This window comes from Rhynchophorus ferrugineus, unplaced genomic scaffold, assembly GCF_030347505.1.
Source record: "Rhynchophorus ferrugineus isolate W39M unplaced genomic scaffold, kcgeb_rfMv2 rfM1, whole genome shotgun sequence".
Taxonomy (NCBI): domain Eukaryota; kingdom Metazoa; phylum Arthropoda; class Insecta; order Coleoptera; family Curculionidae; genus Rhynchophorus; species Rhynchophorus ferrugineus.
In genome coordinates, this window is record NW_027472580.1 from 81,732,874 (window position 1) to 81,755,267 (window position 22,394).

Genomic DNA, 22,394 nt, shown 5'->3' on the forward strand with positions numbered 1-22,394 from the left:
TGGAAGTGGTGATTTTTTCCTGCTCCTCGCTTTACGACGTCCTTATTTGTTTCCATCATTTCTAAGAATCATGCAGATTCATTGAATAACCAAGATATATTAGATAGATGCGAATATTCTTGAAGGATTTTCTGTTGCTCTGGCGTAGCTTTAATTCAAATCGGTTAGCAATCGGTTTTGTATAAGTTTAATGACTTTGAGCTTTCAATCAAATGGATACACGAAGTTATCCAAGATTTCACCTTAAAATATGAAATAAGGTTATTAAATCACAGCAACCAACGTCGAAGCAATATACTGGGACCAATAACTGGATATATATGTATATATATATATATATATATATATATATATATATATATATTTCTTTAACGGATTGTTAAATATTCATTCATATTATTTTCGGTTTCCTTTATTGAATATCAAGGCCAAAAAACTCGCACAAAATGTTTTGAAATAAAAGTAAAACGTGTTCCAGTAATGATTTTATTTGGGATTAAAAAATGTTGGTGATTAGAAGTCACTTGTTTGAGAATATACTGAAAAATAATTTATATTTATATTTATACAATACAAAGCGGAGCATTGCCATGTTGGATAATTAGCGTCTCATATGTATTCAAATTTGACCGCTATTCGGCCAACGTTTGCTTGATTTCAATAAATATATTCAGTGTGTACAATGACCATTGGTGAACTCTCTTTTCACATAGCTGGTTACCTTCACTCCAGATTTTTCGGTTCCCGATAGATACTGGCCAATTTCAATACTACTCTGAGATTGACTTTGCTAACATGTCAAATTTACATGATATTCACCATTTTTAATTTAGATTTACAGAAAACTTATGTAACTGTTCGTCTATCTGCTTTAATATCCAATAATGTAACACCCAATTTCCAAACATGCATCAACATGATTTTGAAATTCCTTCTCATGCTTCTCGCCTATGCAGTTTTTTAACAGATCTGAGTGCTGTCTTTATATTATGCTCAAACAACTATCATCCATGTATTCTGTTTGAAATAGAATTTTTTTCATGAATTTGTATAAAAATTCTATAACTTTCTGCAGAAATTTTTTTTCGAAAAATAATGAAAAACGAAAATGTCCTAGAAATACGTTGTTTCAGAAGCAAAATATAAAAATATTTATGCAGCAATAACAATGTTTCTTCACTAATAGAGCCACCTGTTAGACAACGAATAAATACATCCAATACTTTAGGAGTATATAATCAAAAAATGTTAAATTCATTATACAAATTTTAAAAATTGTGTTACGTTAAAAACTGGACTTTTCAAAACTGTTCTATTAGGAAATAATATGTATTTTGATCATTGATACCGCATTTTGTTTTCACAGCAAACTCACGAGGCATCATCAGACAATGCCCCCGATTACGACTTGTTTAGACCGATAAAGAATGGATTGACTGGCAGTTTCATATGCTGAAGAAGTACCAAAATAGATCGATGTTTGGATACGACCCGGTATCGCCATGTTACTAGAATATAGTGAAAAATAGTTTTTGGGACCTTTGTCTATTACATTGGAAAACTCTCCAGACACGACAGTGCCGCGTATAAACCCCTTAGTTATTTCTTCAGGAGGGAGATTTCAAAGAATAACATATTAACCTATATTAAGACCTGACATTATATGATAAACTGATGTACAGTGGTTTGAGTAGATTATAAAACACTTAAGGTAAGCCTCAATATTTTACAACAATTTTAAAATAATAAAAAAAACTCAGTTCATGGACCTTGTATAATAATATCTTACTCTTCCAGTTTGCAATCCTCCTTCTTTGTCAATTAACCAGATCATTAGGTGCCTAATGATACCAAAATTCATAAATTACTGCTTAAATATCGTCGAAATCAATACGCACATCATTATTAAGCTAAGTATCATTTAATGAACTTTCAAGAACAGAAAAAAGAAAAGAACGATAATCTAATGAAGCCAACTTGAATATACCATCATATCGAGCCGAAAAAATACAAAACAATAATATCTGAAGTGCCCCATTTCTCCTACTGTTTAGCTTTTATTTCATCCCACTTTTGTTATTGACCTTTTCTCGTTTCGAATGGTTGAAGGCTTAAAAGATTCCCTTCCCCCCTTTTTCTCTCTCGAAATAAAAGAATAGAGAAAATACGTGGGAGACAAAAGAAAAAAGTATTGAGCTATTATCCAATCGTTTTACCTGCCTTAAAGTTCTAATGAATTTTCAAGTTAATTTTTTCTATTTACAATGAAGCCAAAATCGGTTTTAAAAACAGACTGTTAATAACTCAATTAGCAACTATACACTCCAGACGAGAGCCCAAAGTATGAATTAGCAAAAAATTATTTACCACATTATGAAATATAAACTCAAATAGTCAGATACAGCCATAATAATTGGAGATGATATAAAGCATTTCGAAAAAGAAAAATTCCGCAAAGACTACCTGCAAGCCACCAGTATAACCATAGAGGAAGCCCATGGATCATTAACAATATCTGCGATTTATTGCCCACCCAAACATAACAACAAGGCAGAACAATTTCAAGAATTCTTCAGTACGCTAGGTAATAGATTTATAGCAGGAGGAGATTATAATGCAAAACATTTAATGTGGGGTTCAAGAATAATAACCTCAAAAGGTATAGAACTGCTCAAAGCCATAAGGATAGATAACTTACAACATATCTCTACTGGTGAACCAACATATTGGCCTTCAGACAGAAATAAAAAACCAGATACAATAGATTTCTGTATTACAAAAAATATTGATCCAAAAAAGTGTCAGGCAGAATCATGTTTCGACCTGTCTTCTGATCATTTACCAGTAATAGTAACAATTTCTTCAAAAATTACCATCAAAGATAAACCCTCTTTTCTGTGCAATAATAGAACTAACTGGCCCTCATTTAGAGAAAACTTAGACCAAAATATCTCTCTAAACTTACCGTTACAAACTGAAATGGATATAGAAATAGCAGCAATAAATCTTACAAAAAATATACAGGAGGCGGCATATTCTGCGACTCCCAACAGTGAAACATTTCCAAGAAAAAATACACACATATCATGTACAATACAGAAAAAGATAGCAGAAAAAAGAAAGTTACGACGAAATTGGCAACAGCAAAGGACTGAAGAGAATAAAAGAAAATTTAATAGGACCATAAAAGAGCTGAGAGATCTAATCCAAATTGAACAAAACCAAGGCATTCAAGAATACCTAGAAAACTTGACATCAACTGAGGCTACAGACTATTCGTTGTGGAAAGCAACAAAAAAGCTTAGGAGATCCCAGCAACATAACCCACCTATTAAAACAAGCGAAAATAATTGGGCGAGAAGCAATAAAGAGAAGGCCGACATTTTCTCAAAACACTTAAAAAATGTTTTTAAACCTTTCCAGTCTCAGCTACATAAAGATGACGAAAATAAAATTACTAGCTTTCTAGATTCGCTAGACTATCAGAAAAGGCTATAAAACTATTAACATATATATTTAATGCTATGCTACGAATTAATTACTTCCCTAGTATCTAGAAAGTAGCTAAAATATTAATGATACTTAAACAAGGAAAAATACCAGAAGATGTGACCTCCTACCGACCTATAAGTTTATTACCAATAATCTCGAAAGTTTTCGAGAAATTATACATAAAAAAACTGAACTATATAATAGAAAAAAGAAAAAATATTCCAGAACATCAGTTTGGCTTTCGCAATAAGCATGGGGGTATAGAACAAGTGCATAGACTTGTAAACCAAATAAACGCTGACCTAAATTAATTAAGATAATATTTTATACAGAAGATTGCTTAATGAAGTGATTTTCTACATGCCATGTATATATAATATAAACAGAAGATATATTTATTGCTAATAGGGCAGATTGTGGACTCACGAAGAGTAATAAAAAAAAAGTCAGATCGCAAAAATTCAAATGAAATAGAAATATTTCTCGACCGACTTCAAAATAAGAGGAGGTTCTATGTTCGACTGAGTATTCTTTTAGTGTATGTTCGCCGGTTTCTTTGCCAATTTTGCACCGACTTTCAAAATTCTTTTTTTTACTCGAAAGAGTGTACTTCCGAGGTGGTCCCATTGGAACAAAATCAGGGCGATCTGAGGGCGAAATCCCAGAAAATCGAGGGATAACCTAAATTTTCAAAGGTATGCACAATAATTTCACATATTATTTTATCTATAATAACCAGATATTTCTGTATAGTGTTATCGCTGAGCTGACGTGACGAAAAATCGGAACTTGTTCAGTGGAAAAGGCATTCGTTGCTTTTAAGCATTAATTATAGCGTATGAAAAGTTATAAAAAACGTTTCAAAATAAAATGTGTACCTCTAATAATCTATAACTATTAATCTATTTACAACCTTATTTTATCTGTTAAAAACCGATCAGTTTAAAGTTAATGCCGAGCCCAAACAATACAAAAATAATAATATAATTTTGTGTCACATACACAAATTTAAATTACGAAAAAACAAATCTAATTTGAGTGCTGTCACATAAGCACTCCGTCACGTCTTCTAATACACAGGTTTCGTAATCAAGCTTGTTAACAGTCGCATGATAAACACATATTCCTAAATAAATGCCCACTATTCACATAATTAATAATATTCGCCCACACATAAAATTATTTTTGAGTAACGCTTGTACCTTCGTCCGCCGGGTTGCCTTGGCTGTTCTTGTAAATGAGATTATTTCTACGCAAATTTTAAAATATTTGGAATAATTTCTCAAGATTTGGTGACTCCAGACACCAATAGTTTATGGCTGAGAAATTAAGCTACTACAATCCGCCTTTGGTAGCCATATACTAAGGGTGTTTTTGAAAGCTTGTTTATCCCTAATTGAAATAGTTTATGGCTAGGTGCCCTTGGGCATCTTTAACCTAAATTTTGTTATTTTACTGCTTCAATTGCAATTCTTTTCCCAGAAGTGTACTTAATTATACCTGGATATGATTAGATTTGCTAAACTATTGCCAATCCAATGCCAATCTGTCTTCCTGATAATTAATGTGATTCCGATTAAATGAATTAATTCAAAATAAAAGACCCATGGCGTAAGTTATAATATCTGAGATTGTTTAAAGCAATAAAACTTAATTCATGTTAAAATACCACTTTATTTATGAATAGGCAACTTATTGAATGACGTAACAAAACGACACTAACGACTGAAATCTATTCCTTGTTAAACTTGGGCCCTGCGAGTAAGTTCTTTTGACTCCCAACAGTTTATTTTTGCTGTTTTTATTCAGCTGCAAGAAGCGTTCTGTATATGTAATGCATATTATAATATTTCTCCATATTAATAGATTAGTGGGTGCTAAGAACGAGAAAATTCTATTTAATAAACTGCTTGGACTTGGAGACGTAGCGATAAAGGCAACAAGACGTTCCTCCCGCTGTTTCGATAGCCGCTAATTCGAATCCTGCTAGGACATAGATATAAATTTCTATTTGTGATTGTCCTTAGGAAATAGTACAAAATCCGACAAGAACAAATTATCCCTATCACACCAGTAAACAGGCTAAGTAAGGCCAGATCTGTTCTGAGTTGATCTTATCTGAGTTAGCAATACTTTGAAAAAGCAATATGGTACAACAAGTTTCAAAAAACTACTTCAGAACAAACTCATTCGAAATTACCAGGAAAATGGTCGCTAAGAGATATAATATTCGTATAATTAACGCCGTTCAATCTTAGGAAAGTTATGAGCTCGTATCAAAAATAAAACTTTCTCGATTCTTAAACTTTTATCCCGTTCCGTTTTTCTGATTGGGTCTCTTTTGTTTCTCAGTGGAGTGTCCATCCTACCCGGAGCGTTTTTCCATTTTCTGAAGAGCGGCTAAATGTAGGGAAAAAATGGCACCGGGCCTCTTCTCTTCCTCCGCAAAATTAGCGAGTTTAAAAGTTTAGCAATTAGAGACGGTCGCTACGATGCACACGACTCGCCACTTTTCTTTTAGTTGACAGTCCGCGCTCAAAAATGTTAATGGGGTGCAAATTTATAGCGTGGGGCGGAACGCCGCGAAGAAAATAAATGTCAAATTTTAGGAAATGTTTAATAAACCTGTTTGCTCACAGCGTGATTTTCGTTTAGCTAAAAAAAATATATAAAACAACTCTTATTAGATTAATATTGGGTCTGGGATATAATCCGTGGTATTTTTTATTCAAATTAAAGTAGATTCATTTATTTAAATCAAATATAATTCGAAAAGTTTCAATAGTAATTTGGTAATATTAGCTTAGGTCATAATAGTAAGCTTTTTATTAAAACATCTTATTTCCATTAAGTGTTGTTGAAGGGTAGGAGAGGAACACAAATTGAGTTAAAGAAATGCAGTTTTAAAGCGTTTGTTTATGAGTTTAATGATAATTACAACTTCTTGTAAATAAGAATATGCTATGAAGATACTGATGTTAAAGATACAAATTATAAGATATATTATAGATATATACAAAGTGGGTAAGAATGGGTATGGTGATTGGATGTTCCAAATTTGATAACTGATGCTTGATATCTTGCTTGTTATATAAACGGCGACTCATTTCAGGTAATCGAACTTGAACAGAATCTACTACTTTCACCTAACTTCGGTTTGAACGAATTCTGCTTTATGACTTGACTTGCTACGAAGACTACTTGTTTCGGACGATAAATTTATTATAATAGTACCTCCTTGTTCAGGCTTCCTTGTCGTGTTATGGCTATAATAACAATAGCGAGTCTTTCATCAGGTCTGCAATGTCCTATTGATTGACGTACCCAACAACGAGACGATACGTATATGTTTATGGAGAGCCATATATTTTCTACTTGCCTTGTTACATTTCCTAGTTCCAACAGAGAACCCATATAACGATTTCGCTTTGTTTATCTCAAAAAATGTTTACAATTTGTTGCTCACAATGTGACAACAAGTTGATTAAGTACTATTTAAAGGAGCCCTAAATTAAACCCCTAAACAGCCTACATTTATGTAAAAGGAAAAAGACAAACACAATGTCGAAATTAACATAAATATTAAATCCTAAAATTACACAAACAAGTGATAAATAACTGTTACTTTGCAACAGATGGACTCTACACATAACAGAAAAAGTGGCAATCAACACTTGTTTAGGGTGTATGGATGCAGCAATTCAGTTGCTCAGCTGTTTTGCTATAGGAATTTGAAGACACCAGAATTTGTGAAACCATTCAATTCAATTCAGTAATTGCTTCAGCAGAAAGGTGTCGTATAGCGCAATTAAAACAGCCCTGGTGGCGGTTAATAGTACAAAAAGCGACTTGACTTATATTAGTTCATATCAAAATAGCACAAGCTTATTCTGAAGACATCTTAGTTATGTTAAGTGGATTCGACAAAAATCAGTACCAATTGCAATCAAACCTTGATGAGGTGTATCATTAAAACATTCTGTTATTTAATTCAAGTGGTATTCAATCTATTGAATTATGTAGTCATTATTTTTATTACTAATTTGTGTATTATAGACCCATCAGCGTCTGGTACTATTTAAGGTCTTTTACAGATATACAATAACAACGCACTTACAGTATCAGTTAAAGTATACAATGTTATTTCAAGTATGGTGCAAGATGACAAGCAAAATATGAAAAATCATACAGATACATGAACATATCAATGCTATAGTATAATGACCGCATAACCCATGACAGTGAGAAGGATACAAGATACAAAAATTCAAACAAACATTCATGATATTACATAGGTGCACATTATTATATTTCTAATAATAGTCCTCTTACGGTTAGAGAATTAATCAGCTTGTCCAGGTTCTCCAGCCTAAGGCACTGGTCCATCGTCTCTCCCACGTTGAAGAACCGTCTTTGCGAGTTGTATCTTCGGCATTCGAACGCGTATGCGTTTGGTTAACAGTGAGGAACCACATTCGATGGACAGTGGTGGACTTGTTCCCTTAATGAGAAACGCATGGGTCAGTTTGCAGTGACGAATTCTGAGGCGCGAGAATATACTTAAGTTACGCCTGCTGACGTTAGTGGTGTTAAGGCCCTGATAATACTCTTTTTTACCTCCCAAAGCTTGTTATTTTCTGTTAGATCTGAGTAGGTCTAGGTGTCTAAAAATTCTAGTAGAGTGCTGCTTCGTATCTCTACTCCAGAAGAGGAAATTTTCAGCAAGTGATCCCCTTCATTTTCAATCATCCCACAGTGAAAAGAGAGCTACATAAAGGTGATAGTTTTGCTGCTCCTTTCCAATTTAAAGGTTAGTTCACGGATAAGCTCACACTACTAGCGATTGTAGGTGTAGATATGTTGGAGGCACTTTAAGGAGCTCATTGAATCGGAGGCGATAAGTAATCGTTTGTCTTGCAAAATCTTATACTGAGATCAGGGCCCTATACATGGCAAACAGTTCAGTCGTCAATACACTCGATGAAATGGGAAGCTATCCTTCCGACATCACCGGGGCAGCATTTAGCCCCCACATAGTCATCGCTCTTGGAACCGTCCGAGAAAATGAAAAGGTGTTCAGTTTTATATTGGTTGAATTAGGTGCTGATACTACCAGAGTCAAAAACTATCTCTTGGTAAACTCCTCATGAAGTGATCGACAGTCACCTGCGGCAGTCATCATGGAGGCAATCTATCGTCGGAAGTGTATATCGGTAGAAAAGCCAGCGATTAACGACTAGAAATTGCATGGAATCTATGACAAGAGCCCCTGCGTTGCTCTGTAGAGGGGTTGGAAAAAAATATTTTTAATGATACAGCCTTGACTTAATTCTCAAGTAGCTCGCATATTTAATCAAAAGCAATTTGCGTCTGGTTGTGTAGACCTTACAGAGATTAAAGACGAGAATAAGTAGAGTTGCAAATCAATCGTTCAAACTAATGGAAATATGTAATGGTGGACATTTCCCTTCTAGTCCAATCAAACCTACAACATCACATTAGATGCCATAAGTCCTGACTTCGCAGACGCCTGTGATAGGTCGCCATTTTCTCTCCACAAACTCCGATGCTTTCTCTTGATGTACGTCAGCTATATTTTTATCATGGGTAATGACACGTTTCAGAAATGGTATAATTTATATAAGTAACGCATTGCAGATTCTAATTCAAGTTGTTCATTATCTACATACAAAGAACCCATATTTCTGGATATTATACAGAAAGCAAAATATTATCAAGATACCTAGATTAAGCTTTTTTTTTAGCCAGATAAATTTATGTTATGACTAATATTTAGCTACGTATAAATATCAACATTGCTGATATGCTCATCTCACTGAACTTGACAACGTGAAATATAAAGTTAACGTAAAAGAAGCTATTTGTACACACATATATTTATAACAAACTAAACAAATATTTTAACAGTGATACAGCTTTTTGTTTATATAAAGACAATGCTTTGATTATTGAGTGTTTACGTTATTGAACATCTACTGAATTAGAAAATGAACCTATTTCTCGGGAGAAATGATAGAGACTTTTTCCAAATTCAATAACAATAAAAATTTTGGCCAATAAAATACATCTAAGGTGCTTGAGGTGTTTAAATGTGATTATATATAGAAATTAACATGGTTTTTAATTCCCAGTCCCGTTATTTATGAATTTGTTCGAATAAATATATTCTAATCACTTCTAAATAAACTTTTATTTAGCTAATTGTTTAGATTAAAAAATTAAAAACATTTTTTTTTCTGTGAATAGATAAGTTACTATCTGTAACCAATAATACTGATATAGAAACGATTTTCACAAGATTCCATCAGAATTATAGATGCATATGGTTTTTTACAAATCATAGATAGTAACAAAAATTCCGGTTCATCACTTTATCATTTTCTCTTATTGAAAGCATTTAAAGCTAAACAAGCTACATAAACACATAAAACTATAACTACATAAAATATTAACCTAAAACCATCGTATATTCAAGCAAGGTGTTCTGGTTCCGCATTATCGCAAAATATACAAGCCTGTAAAGCTTTATCCTATTATATCTACTGATTTCGTTTGTCCATTTTCAAATCCTTATTCTGGATTACCAAGAAACATTGACAATAGCCTAGTTGACGCTCCCCTAAAATCAGATGCTCTAAATTTGTCTATAGGGGTTTGAGATTTTACTTGTTCAAAAGTTCAGTTCGGTTCGTACCCCTTGCTTCATAATTTGAATATGAGTTCCCAATACACATTAAATATTAAAACTTCGTAAAATAAAATAAAATAGTTTCCGGTATTACTGTAACATTGGTATAATAATTGTATATGACTTTTAGAAGACCTTTGAATATGGCTTTATACGACTTAGAAAATATATAGTCCGTTCAAATAAATAGTGAATTCACATTATATGAATTTATGACGTCAAAACGTCGCAATGATGCCCCATCAATTCTGAGTTTTAAATTTAAATAATACAACTGTTAAAAATACAAAATTAGTTTATTAAATTAACATATTCTGTTATTAACTGTACGCCTAATGCATATATTATCAAAGGACTTAAAACTACAATAATTATACAGTTACAGTAGTTTATAGGTTAGCATTGTGTTTTATTATACTTACATTGATCTTTTTTCCATAGCACCTATGAGTTTTTATGAGCGCATATTTTTATCTAGTAGGGGATACCTGCAGGCTAGTTCACGTAATTAACAATTATATAAAGTGATATGTTTTACTTTCATTAGACAGCATATTTACCTTTAACGCTTAGTTCTTATTTCCTTCAGTACGGCGTTTCCTTGTAAAGTAACTTTAATATCACTGTATTTCTGCTTAGTTTGTTCTGCGTCTGCCTGTAAACATCTTTTTTGATAAAACTAGTTATAATCACTCCCTATTGCATTTGCCATATCTGCAAAACAAATAGTATTTTGTTCTCTCCTTACATATGCTATTTCAACCAAATGCTCATGTATATTCTGAACAATTACACACATATGTCTGCACATAAAACTTTCGCATTCTATAATAAGATTTCTTACAGTTATCATACATTAATTCTCTAGATGTTTCAGATCTCTAGTTATTTTCACTCTTATCATCACCCTGTCATAGAAATTGTTAGCGTTACATCATAATCCCATATTGAGAAAGTTTAATTCATATAACAACTAAGCTGCTAATTTTCAATATAACATTTGTTCTCAATTCTATAATTTGTTAATTTTTTTTCAGTTCGTTTGATCCAGTTCATCCAAACCGAAGGGGTTACTAACCATTCATATTTCCAGCATAAAGAATAAAATATCTGCAATTAACTTTTAAACAGATTGAAAAAATTTTATTACGAATAAAACCTAATCAATGTTTATTCCAATTTTTACCTATGATTTTACTATATGGTTTTATAAATTCTATATTAGTATTCTTTTAAAAGCAATGTCTGCAAATTCCATTCGATCTCTTCGTGGGTTATCTTTACACCATTTAAATTATATATTACCTAACAGTCTATGAAAGGATGCCCTACATCCCTCAAAAATCTTCATATCTCTGAGGTTTCTATGAATACTTTTCAGACTAACAGATTCCTCTGAAATTATTATGTTAAATTAAGTTTATATTGACAAAACTACTCACTGTTTTTATATATTTCATATATGTGACCTGTGATAGAGCTATCATCAAGCTGATCATAATTCGTCACCCCCTTCATTTAAGGGCAGTCTCTTTTCAGCGAATTTAAGGATATGTTTTTCATTTTTTGCGATATATCAGTGACCCTGTACATACTAATATTCAGTGCAGTTGCAACACGTTAAACATATTTTAATAAAATCCACAGCAACTTAAAAATGATTACCTTATCTCGTTCCTGTTCGAAGGAACTGATTAGAAACGCAATTTGGTTCTATCTTGGCTTCGATATTTTAAATCAGAATAATAATAAGCAGGAATTTAAAATGAAACAAATAAGCAAAGCGTTCAGATAACTTTTGGGGGTCTATAACCTGTAGTTATTTTAATTAATATTTTGAAAAATTTTATATTAGGTCAATCACTGAACGTTTCTGATAGTAACTGATAGTGATATTAATTCATTAGTAAAGTTTACTGGTAATGAAAGGAATTTTCTTAAGCAAAAACGTTAAATTTAAGCAACGCTAATACAAAGGAAAATCAAAAATAAATAGATCAGTGAAGATTCACACACTTTAACACACTATATACATTTCTATTAAAAAAAGTACTAAAGTAAATACTAAAAAACTATATGGAAAATGTTGGGTAATATTTTGGTTATAATTATGGAAACACATAGCATAATAGGGTTGAGGAAAACTAATTATTTAAACTTACATATATTTAATGCCTTATTCAATAAAGCAATATTCTAGCGCGTTTAAAAGGTAATAGTCACAGAATATGTTGGACATAAAGGAAATCCCACACGTTTACTCTGTCAAAAGTTTAAAGTGTAGCGCTTTAAGAGATGAGATTCCCGAAAGTCATTTTAGTCATATTTTGTTAGTCATAAGGGAAAACACCTGACCAAACCATCGAGTCTTTACTCTCAGTAACTAATACAATTGAAGCAGAAGAATGAAAAAGTATAAAATTAGTTCCATAGGAAAGGATTTTCGTGCCATAATAACAACAACTTTGAAAGTGGCTAAGGGTCATCAATGAAGACGAAAGATTTTTGAGATATGAAAACTACCAGGTCACTGTGAGTTAAATTTGAAAACCTGGTGACCACTCTAATAAATTACATTTTAATTATATTTTGAGCTGTACAGAAGGATCTATTTTTTTGATCTCCAACTGATGTTTAGATTAATTGCTTAAACAATTGCTTAGTGGTTAGCTTATTTGTCCAATCGTTCTATCAATTTAGTATCTGTAAACCTACCAAGAAAATTAACTTTGTATTCCAAAACTCGTATATTGGTTTTGATAGATTAACCATGTTAATACGATTTTTATCCCCATGCTTAGAATTAATTAATTATAATAATATTTAATTATTGATTACCCATCGTGATGAAGTGATGCACAAAATCCTTTTAATAATTTTCAAAGTAGCAATCGAATGCGGCTGTTTTTCTATTATTACTGAGAATAACCAATGGGCCTATACTAGGATCCTGAAGTCCCACACCAATAAATCAAAAATACATTCGTAGAAAGAAAAACTAAATGACAAATCTAATAGCTCAATCTCTATGAAATAAATGTCGTATTGAACAGTTTATTAGAAAGTTAAAACACTTAATAAAATTACCTAAACAATCATAAGAATACAGAAGTTTCTTAACACTTTAACACTCTTATACATTTAGTATTAATATTAATAAAATGAATCAAAAAATAATACATAAATTTTGGATATAAAGAGTTTAACTCCCTTCTTATTTTAATCATTAATTAATATTAATCAATAATTTCTAATTAGAAAAAAAGTCAAGAAATTTAAGTAAATGTTATAGCAGATAAATATTGTAGATTTGAATTTTTACTGAGGGAAAAAATGATGTCGGCATGTAAAATTTAAATATGAATAATTTATGAATACATTCCAATATGATTCTACATAATAAAGCTCAAAAAGTCTTGAAAAAGCATGCGATAAACAACACGCTATCTTTTTACTATATTAAATTTTACCCCGATAATAAAAAAACCTCCCATAAAGCAATGATTTTTATTAAATGTTATATGATAAAATGTTTTGAATCTAATATTTCCGTTTAGGTTTAGAAATATAACCGAATAATTAATATTTGTAACAGTCCCACGAGCTATATCAAGAGTTGCATATTTTTAGAAAAGAGATAGATATAATTTATGAGCAAGGTATATAAAAATAGATATTACTTCTTCAGTATCTTCCTGAATTACTTCGTTAAGTTCTTCAGCTTAGTAAAGATTATTTGAATATATTTATACAAATAATTTAGATAAGAGAATGTATTTATTGCTATTTAATAACATTTTTAATTGCCAATAACATTTTGACTCATTGACTGATACTAATTTTATTTTCTGTTTATAGACAACACGACAGATATTATGAAACACTGGTTTTTCGTTAATTATTTATCTTAATAATTTTGTTATAAAATTTGGAATTATTCGTTTCAACAATAAAACTATAAGATTATTAAAATCACTAACTAATATGTAACATATAAAAATATACTGATATATAAAATATTTTATCAAAGCTTAGTAAATCGTATGCCAGAATTCGAAATAAACATTATATAGTACGAACACGATTAGGAGATTAAAATATGATATGAAATGCAACTAATATAACAAATAACACATGCTATTCATTATTTTTAGGTAATATCAATACATAAAATTAGTAATTCTTAAATTAAAAGAAGTAAAGTAAAATTCTATTGATTTTAGTCACCTCTTGGATTTTTTAGTGACTGGACCTACAGCTTAAAGTGGGCTCCGACCCACGGTTCTCGGCATTGAGCCTACCGACTGGCGAGTGACCAAGTTTAGAAACCATCCCAAAAGACATACGGTCTTACCCAGCCTGGTTACTGGCTTGACTGGAATCATTTCCCTCGTCGGATTTTACACTCTTGCCTAGAACAATAACAAATATCAAATAATCACAAACATAAATATTACGACCATGTCCCAGCAGGATTCGAACCCACGACTATCGAAACAGTAGGAGAACCGTCCCGTCGCCTTTACCACTGCGCCACCAAGCCAGCGAATTAAAAGAAGATAATCTTCTTAAAATTGTATATTTATTAGCCCTTCTCATTAAATTAATTATTACGTACTAATTACTAGTACTAATCTTGTCCCAGTGCGAAAATTTCTTAGTGATTGAAAGTGAGCTTTTCTTAATTAAATAATTTAAAAATATATAATTCTGGTGCCCTATCGAAACGCCATCTAACCTTGAACAATTGCGAATCTAGAAGAATTATATTAGGTGCTTGCATTTACTTTAATCAGCGATATTATTAATGTAATCAAATATTAAATAAGCTAACTTAACTGTTACATTCGATGGTTTGACATTCTACAAAATATAACAGTTTTCCATTTGGTGTTATTGATTTTTTCAATGTAAATAGATCTTGTCATGGAATTCTCAGCATTGTCACATTTTCGACATTACTTTTTTTGTTTTATTTGATTAAATATGCTACCAAAGCCAATCAAATGCTTTTGGACATTTTTGAATATGGTGCTGATTCCTGCCCTAGATTTCGATTTTGACTTTAACTGTTTTAAATATGGTAATTTCGATGTCAATATCAAAAAACGACAAATGAATTCAAAATTCAGTTAACACACATGGCCTGAGTTGATGGAGCAATGTTGCCGCATCTAAGTCATTGTCAACTCTGAGTTTTAGTACATTTTCTCTCTAACATATAAGAAAATTTTAGACTAAATAAAATAATAAAACATTAATGTTGTTACATACAATTTATTTTTTGATATTATAGTATATCTATTGAATATATTATCGAAGAACTTTTACAGGCCAATAATTTTTAGGTTAGAGCTGTTTTATTATATTTACATTGAACACCTTTCCACACCACCCATGAGGTAGAGTTCTAGACGCGTTTTTTTATGTAGTGGTATAACCCGAAGGCCTAATTCACCTATTTAACAATTGAATATCTGAGTAATGAATTTTACTTCCATTAGAGACCATATTTACTTGTTACGCTTAGTTATTGTTTCCTTCCATGCAATGTAACCAAACGCTCATATATATTCTGAACAATAACACACATGCATATATAGCTTTCACATTCTATATTCCAATTTCCTACAGCGAAAATTCATTAATTATATACTGATCTTTAGTTGTTTCCTCTTTCATCACCCTCTCTTGGTAATTGTCAGCATTGAAAAATAAAGCAACAACATAAAGTTTTATTCAATCACTGTCACTTTCAGAATCACTACTCAAGTGAATAATTGCACCATTTGTCAATTTTTCTTCAATGTGTTTGATCGAGCCGATCCAAACCGAAGGTGTTATTGTTGACAATAATTCTTTCCATAAATCCAGACAGTTCTGGTTTCAATATCCTACTCAATCTGAATGTCTATTGTAATAATCCTTTACAATACCCCATATCAACTCAATTGGATTAAATATACAGTGATAGGGAGGAAGACGCAATACTCTGTGGCCATAACATTCATCAATCTAATCTACCATATATCTTTTCTCAGGTTTATTTCTAAACAACTAAATTACAAAAAATTCAATTAAATATTTCATTTATATTTAAAGAGTAACAATTTGAAATAGTTCATTGTATAGCATGGTTTCTTCAAAATTTATATTATCTAGTTTAAACCATTCCTTAAGTGCAACCTTTTTTAATACACATATTGGGATTTTTCCACCAGTATACTATGATATGGTGCATTGTCCATAACAACAACTGATGGTTCTTATAAGTTAAGTTATTTAAAAGCTGATTTTCAAACCGCTGTAAAAACAAGTTATAGTTTATTTCTGGTAGTGATAGTCACCCTTAGACTTAATAAATGTAAAATTAATTTACAACTTTCGACAAGTACATATTGAGGACGTGCGTCACTACTGTTCTGAATAGACTATATGTTCTGTCGCCTCTAGCGTAAAACTGGCTTTCCGAAAGTAAAAATTAGTAGACGCAAAAGTATTTTACGGAGCACTTGAACATACACTGAACATGACACTCAAATATAGTTTTACAGCAACGGTAATCTGCCCAGGCAGGACAATGAACACATCAATCACTGTAACGATTACAGCCGACTATCTCTAGGATAAAAGTACTACATCGTAAGACATTTGTCTACGAATTACGCTGGATATTCAGATGAACGACTGACATGTATATATATATATATATATATATATATATATATATATATATATATATATATATATATATACATCGTCGAGATAAAGCTTTTACCTGTTTTTTACTCAATGATTTTTTGTCCCACAATTCAGCAAGTCCAAGCCCCTTCTTCCAAAAAATAAATAAATAAAATAGTTTAAATAAAGTAATAGTTTTTGTGTTCGAAATCATTTCCCATTTCATATCTTATACACCTATGTCTTATATAGAAACATTAAAAAACATTTATATAATAAAATTACCAATCTGTATTTCGAAACCACCATTCGACAATCCACCTAGTATACACAGTAACAGCAGTTACTACACAGCACAGAGTAACCACAGTTGTTGAAAAGTCACTCGAAGATGTATCTAGACGTCTCACAAGCTTTTGACCGGTGAATGGTATTTGAAACTAACCTACAAAATGAGCAAATTGCCACCACAAAATGACTGTCGACTGCTAGAATAACATCATTTTGAGAGAAAATTTGTCCAGCAGGACGTGGTATTCTCAACATTTAAACCTATTGGGATTGGAGTTCCAGAGGCTAATGTCTTGGGACTACTCCCCTGTATCTGCTATATACTGTCGATATCGAAACAACAAAAGGAACAGTACCTGGAACATCTCCTGACGACTCAGTTATCAAGGCAAAAGATATATATCTACCTTAGGCTATAGAGAAAGTTCAAGTGGCATTCAGCAAGATCTACAAATGGACTAAAGACTTAAAAATACAGCTTAATAGTTCCTAATATGTCCATGTTGATTTTAAGTGGCGGTGAACTGACAACTGAACTGACGTTGTAATTGAACTGACAATTCCTCAAGTAGAATCACCTAAATGCTTCGGCATACATCTCGATGGTAGGTAAATATGGAAACATCATACTATAAAATAGTATAACGGATTAGACTCAATTTCAACAACTGTACTGGATAGTCGGAAAATTATCTCAACTTAATCTAAAATCAAGGAGATTGGTTTATCAGTCAATCACAGAGCCAATTTGGACTTATGGGTTGCAAATATGGGATTGGCCTAAAACATCAAACCAATTAATAATCCAATGTACACAAAACAAAATTCTACGATTAATTATCAATGCTTATCGCTACATAACTGACGAAGAACTGCACCACAATGACCTCGATATCAAATGGATGTACGAAGTGATCCAAGATTTCGCGTTAAAACATGAAATAGGTTTGCTAAATCACAGCAACGTGGAAACAATATAGCTGCTGGGGAATACGCAGGCAACCAGAAAAAGCTAATCAAACCACACGGATTTTTTTAGTGTATAAGTAGTTTGGTTTAATTTAATTTGGGAAACACATACTGATGTATTAACCTTTCCTTGCTTACGTATTGATACAAGTACAACAGAACTGTAGTGATGACTTAATTTGTAAATTGATACAATACTAGGCCTATCTAATGTAAGACGTTATTATATAAAAAAGCATAATAAATTTGAAATCAATTAATCATCGTGCAAAAAGTAAAAACAAACTTTTAGGCATCGCTACGCAATATTGGTCCATATACATTAAACATTTATGACCAAATCCGTCGTACAGAAACCGTCGAGAAAATTACTGTTTAAACTGTTATCAAAGATAACAGTAAGAACCCTCGCTTACGTTAACAATAAAACACAACAAATTATTACGACGCTCGCCGAATCGTTCAAACTCTTAACTTGTCGTTTGTTTTCTTTACGATACCCCCCCCCCCACCCTTCCATCATCCCTCCGCTGCTCGCCCTCATCCATCCCCGAAAGGTAAATATATAGCCCCGCGCGTCGCCTCACACCTCCCCCCCTTTTTTTCCCGATCTCATCGTTCCGATTTTTTCATCGTCATCCTCCGTCGAACAGTCTTGACGTCCTCGGTGCTCAATTTAAACTGAGGCAAAAGACTCAACAGATTCCTGCCTCCCGGTCTTGCGGCCGACTGTATTCCGGATTGGATGGCGGTGTAGGGGAGTGGAAGAAAGTGAGCAGGAGGAGGAAGGAAGGGGGGAGGCGTTTTTGGCGGATTGTAAATCTATGCTGTTTACGTATGCGGAGACTTTTTATTTTCCTTGTGCCGCCTCTTCGTTTTGATGCCGAAAACGATGTCAAATTATGATTTTTCTACCGGCTTCTTCTTATTATATTTTATAAGGCTGTTGTTTTTGTCAATGCCATGACGGTGGGAAGGGGATGAAGGTGGAGGAGAATAAGAAGGGAGAAAAACGATGTAGGGTGAAATAAATAAACTCATTCAGATGTTTAAGGTTTATAGGAGATTGGATTGCTATACCTGAATGGGTATACAGGGTGTATAAATTATGTTTGGAGTTTTTTTGCCATTTTGGGACTTTATAAATATAGTTATTAAAAGTATATTTCACTGTTTAATATGATATTTCTTTGAAGTATTTTCGAATTCCAATTAAAGGAAATATTACATTTATGTTATTTAATGGCTTGAAGGTTATGTTGCTAAAAGATATTCATTGTTTCCACACATCATTTTAAATCGCAAACTTTAAAATACTTAACTAAATAAATAACTAATATAACTAAAATAATAACTAAAATACTTAATACTATAAAATACTTAATGATGGTATATATTGATACAACGAATATATATTAGATATGTTGAATTCAAGAAATAACTCATTATTGGAATTAATTATGTTAGATGAAGCAAACATAGTCAATGCATGCAAAATTCCATATTATATATTATTTTGTTTTTGTAGTTTCAATTGTTATTCACACAATATTGTAAAAAAATATTATTCCATAAAGAGTATGTTATAGCTGATAATGGTGAGTTTTAAATATAGAGATCCAGAAAGTGCTTTATATTGTAGGCAGTTATTTAGTAAATTTCTCATTCTAATTACAACATTTCAAAAAGTAGACTTTTTTAATATTTTAAAGTCTCCTTTTTCCAACGAAAGTTTATCTGGACTGAACCTACGATTTAACCTGGGCTCCGAACCACTGTCCTCGGAATTAAACCTACCGACTGGCGAGTGACCAACTTAGAAATTATCCCAGAAGACATCCGGTCTTACCCAACCTGGTTACTAGCGTGACTGGGATTACTTTCCTCGTCTGATTTTGTACTCTTGCCTAAGGACAATCACAAATGTCAAATAATCACAAAAATACATTTACGACCATGTCTCAGCAAGATTCGAACCCGCGACCAACGCAACTGTAGCAGGACCATCTGTCGACTTTACCACTACGCCTACCAAGCCGGCTATAAAGGTAGACTATCAAAACACTAAATTTTGATTCAACTCAACGAATTGCTATTACAATCTGAAGAAAACTAATAAATAGCTAATTACATACAAATAAAAAATTAAATTTGCTTTAGAAGGATACATTCCATCGAAGGAAGGAAGGGTAATAACTAAACTTAAACCGTAAATATGGTCTCTAATCATACTTCTTCGGATGATACCATTACATAAAAAACTCTCTTAGTATCCTACTTATACTAGTGTAGAAAAATGTTCAAAGTAAACAAAATAAAATAACTCTAACCTATAAATTATTGTGGCTGTATAATTAATCGTAATTTTAAGTTATGCGTTATTTGTATTATAATGATAAAATAAATTATATTATATAACATTTTTGTTTAATAATTTTAGTTATATTAAAATTTTGTTATATGTCAAAGTCAAAACTTACTAATTTTTTTTAAATAGCTGACTTTATTTTTCTATACTCATTAATTGTCGCTTGACGCGAAAACAGCATTGATAATAGTAATGGAGATGGAAACAGATATTATCAATTTTTCCGAAACTTCAATTAACTGGATTTAATCCACAAATATGAACTCTCGAACGTAGTCGGACAGTTAACTAATAAAAGAACAGTAGGCGTCAGAACAATTGACAATTTAAACGCCAAATTGTTGTTGCCCGTGCGAATTCCAAAAAGCCCGTGAAAAACTAAACGGCTCGCCGGAAAAAAACACCTCCGGAATTTTTGTTACGAAATTAAACAGAGCCGTTCCCGGTTCCCCTACCGCCCCCAGGGGCACAGGGAGGAAGGCGACGCCGCGGGCGCGGGTTATGTTTTAATTAAAATAGATGGTGGGATTAGAATTTGGCGCGTTCCTCACTTACCTTGAAGCCGAACAAAAGAGCCCGAAAAATAAATAACGCACCACCGACGAAAGACCGAAACCGAGGCAAACTGCTAATTACGAACGAGAGTTATTCGAAGTTGATCCGTGGCGATTCCGTTCGCAATTTTCTAATTAATTAGACGCGAATGATGACTCTCTTTCTGTTTGGATTAAGCGGCGAACGCTTTTTCTCGTTTTACGTGTTTTTTTTTTGGTCCACGTCGGTCCCGGTTCGGGCTTATTCGGTTCCATTATGACATTTTCGTCTCCGCCGTTCTAATGGAAATATATGAACTTCCTGATTAATTTTAACGGATATTGCAGTTTCATAGTCGAATATTTAATTTGTTACGTTTGTCTGGTGTATGGTGCATCATTTTGTTAATTGGAAAAGTTAATATATACGTCATATTACAATATACGATGTTTGTTCACCAAATATCCGTCTTTAGAGACAATTTCAGGTTAATTAGTTACCAATGCTTATAGCTACGAAACCAAGGAAGAGCTGCAGGATGAGCTCGAAATCAAATAGCTGTACGAACTGATCCAAGAGCTCGACTTAAAACATGAAATAAGGTTGCTAAATCACACTAACGTGGAACTGCTGAATAACACGCGGAAAATCGGAATATTATAGCCACCGAAATAACACGAACTTGTATTAATGTAAGTGTAGTAGAACAGTAGTGACAACTTAAGTTGTAAATTAAGATTGTGCTAAGGATGTGAGTAAGATGTAATTAATTTTCAAAAAGTCTCCTAATTCATTACTCAACTGTACACTGATTGTCGCACCTTAAACTAATGACTCAATTTCTAAAAGAATACTGGAGAGATAATCCATTTAGATTTTGTTTTATATATTGCCATATCTTTTAAGACCAGGAGCTTACGTGTAATACTGTAACAGAGTCCAAATCTTGAGGTCATACAGAATAATTGGCAAGATAAGAGTCCCAAATAGGCAGATATTAGACTTTATTTTAATACATCTTCTTTTCCATTATCTCAGAGAACCATAAGCTACTGCAGCCTTACCGATTCGGCTTATTACATCGGTGGTAGAAGCTTCAGTCTAGTCCTGTATCACTGATCCCAAGCACTTTAAGTCCTTCACTTGCCCCAACTGGATTTCGTTGTCTCCGACTTTTTAATGGAAATATATAAACTTCCTGACCAAATCTAACGGATACTTCAATTTCTTAGTCGAATATTTATTTTGATACGTTTTTCTGGTGTATGGTGCATCTATTTGAAACGTTAATATATACGTCATATAACAAAATACGATGTTCGTTCACTAAATATCTGTCTTTAAGGATAT

At 32.4% G+C, this 22,394-nt stretch overlaps 1 protein-coding gene across 1 annotated transcript in view; it reads left to right on the plus strand.

Annotated features, from left to right (window-relative positions):
- Positions 1-22,394, plus strand: part of LOC143200269 (neurotrimin) — a 339,465-nt gene that overhangs the window by 211,414 nt on the left and 105,657 nt on the right. The window lies entirely within an intron of this gene.